Source organism: Lepus europaeus, chromosome 12 (genome assembly GCF_033115175.1).
Source record: "Lepus europaeus isolate LE1 chromosome 12, mLepTim1.pri, whole genome shotgun sequence".
In the NCBI taxonomy this organism is placed as follows: domain Eukaryota; kingdom Metazoa; phylum Chordata; class Mammalia; order Lagomorpha; family Leporidae; genus Lepus; species Lepus europaeus.
The window spans coordinates 14,996,631-14,999,379 of NC_084838.1; the positions used below are offsets into that span (position 1 = coordinate 14,996,631).

At 43.1% G+C, this 2,749-nt stretch overlaps 1 pseudogene; it reads right to left on the reverse strand.

Moving 5' to 3' along the window:
* Positions 1-1,222: 1,222 nt before the first annotated feature.
* LOC133771174 (histone H3.1-like) lies at positions 1,223-1,632 on the reverse strand (annotated as a pseudogene).
* Positions 1,633-2,749: the final 1,117 nt, after the last annotated feature.

Below are 2,749 nucleotides of genomic sequence, written 5' to 3' on the forward strand. Positions count from 1 at the left end.
TACATCTCAAAGTGTTAATTTCACTTCTATATATTACCTTTTTTAGGTTTTTATTTATTGAATATAAATTTTCATATGTACAGCTTTTAGGGATATAGTGTTTCTTCCCCCCATTCCTGCCCTTCCACCCCCACTCCCATCCCACCTCCCAGCCCCTTTCCCATTCCATTTTCCATTAAGATTCATTTTTAGTTTACTTTATATACAGAAGACCAACTCTATACTAAGTAAAGGTTTCAACTATTTGCGTGCGCACAGACACAGGAAATACAAAGTACAGTTTGAAGACAAGTTTTACCATTAGTTCTCATCTAACAACTCATTAAGGACAGAGGTCCAACATGGGGAGTAAGTGCACAGTGACTCCTGTTGTTGATTTAATAACTGACACTCTTATTTATGATGTCAGTGATCACCCGAGGCTCTTGACATGAGCTGCCAAGGACTATGGAAGCCTTTAGAGTTCACAAACGTGGGAATTCTCTCCTCCCTTCAGAGAAAACTGCATCCTTCTTCGATGGCCCCTTCTTTCCACTGGGGTCTCACTCACAGAGATCCTTCATCAGAACCGTTTTTGCCACTATGTCTTGGCTTTCCATGCCTTAAGTGCTCTCATGGTGTTTTCAGTCAGGCCTTAGGAGCTGATTCTGAGAATACATTACATTTTAGGTGCTCTATTAATTAGAACAGATCAGACAGAACATATGTTATTTGTCCTTTTGGGACTGGTGTGTTTAACTAAGTATAATGTTTTCTAGTTTCATCCATTGTGTTGCAAATGACAAGATTTCATTTTTTTAACCACTGTAGTATTCCATGGTGTATATATCCCATAATTTCTTTATCCAGTCTTCAGTTGACAGGCATTTAGGTTGATCCTATACCTTAGCTATTGTGAAATGAGGTGCAATAAACATGGACACCCATGTTCCACATTCTAGTAACCAAGATTGAGTCTCACCTACCTTCATTTCTGATCCAGTTGTCTGTTAATATGCCTAGGAGGCATTGGATGATGCATTGGATGATGGCTCAGGCATTGGAGTTCTTCTACCGACATGGGAGACCCAGACTGATTCCTGACTCCTGACTTCAACCTGTCCAATTCCTGACTGTTGTGCACATTTGGAAGTGAAACAGCACGTACAAGATTCTCTCTCGCCTTGCCTTTCTTTTTTTTTTTTTTTTTTCATGGCTCTGTTTTAGACTAAGCTGGTGAGGCCTAGGCCCGCTCCCCGCAGATGCGGCGTGCGAGCTGGATGTCCTTGGGCATGATGGTGACGCGCTTGGCGTGGATGGCACACAGGTTGGTGTCCTCGAAGAGGCCGATGAGGTAGGCCTCACACGCCTCCTGCAGCCCCATGACGGCCGAGCTCTGGAAGCGCAGGTCGGTCTTGAAGTCCTGCGCGATCTCGTGCACCAGGCGCTGGAACGGCAGCTTGCGGATCAGCAGCTCGGTGGACTTCTGGTAGCGCCGGATCTCGCGCAGCACCACCGGGCGGGCCGGTAGCGGCGCGGCTTCTTCATGCCGCCCGTGGCCGGCGCGCTCTTGCGGGCCGCCTTGGTGGCCAGCTGCTTGGGCGGCGCCTTGCCGCCCGTTGACTTGCGCGCAGTCTGCTTCGTTCAGGCCATTGTACAAAGCCAAAACAAGACGGAATCTCTCCTTGCCTTTCAAGTAAAAAAATGAATAAATGTTGAAAAAATAAGAATTTGTTTATGATATAAATTATCACTTTCAAAAGTTTTATGTATTTATTTGAGAGGCAGAGGGACATACAATAGATATAGGGCTAGAGATAGGATTAGAGATAGAGACAGAGATGATAGTAATAGAGACTGGGAGACACAGAGAGAAAGAGGGAGAGAGAGAGTTTTCATTTACTGGTTCCATCCCAAAATACTTGCAACAGTTACCAGCTGAGGCTGAATATTGCAATCCAGGTCTCCCACATGGGTGGTAGGAACCCAGTCACTTGAGCCACTTTCAGCTGCCTTCCAGGGCCTGTGTTAGCAGGAATCTGGGGTCAGGCATGTAGCCAAGCATAAAACCCAGGCACTGAAATATAGGACATGAACATCTTAACTGACTGGAAACACCTGCCCCTGAAATTATTTTTTTAAAATCTCTGAAACAGTATCAATTTTAACCAGTGCATACATAGTGCTTACCATCTGCTGGATACTTCATATATCAATGTGCTCAATTATTTGAGGAAATCGGATTATCATTGCCGTTTTATAGATGGGTAAACTAAGTTACAAAATAGTTGAGTCTCTTGTCTGGTGTCCTATTGTTAGTAATTAACATTTCTGGCAGTGAAATTAGTCTGGCCCCAGACACTATGCTTTTGTCTACCATGTCCTACTGCTTAGAATCCATAAAGATGCAATACTGTTTCTTATCTTCAGGGCTGACTTCTTTGAGGTCTCATGGTATATTCCTTCAAATACCAGAAATATACTCATCATGGTAATAGGTTCAAACCTTGATTCAAGAACATCTTAAACTTAGACCTTGAATAACACAGGCACATTGGCATGTACGCTTGTCAAATGGACTATTAAAATATTTCCCAAATATAATTCATTTTAACATTCTCTCTTTTGCGCTCTTATAGAATTGACATTTGAGTAAATTTAAAGCATTTAGTTTTGCACTTGTTTTGGCAGAGGATTCATCAACCTCTTCACACCATGCCTGGAAAATCCTCCAAGTCAAATCTGTTTAGGATGTAACTCCACTCTACTT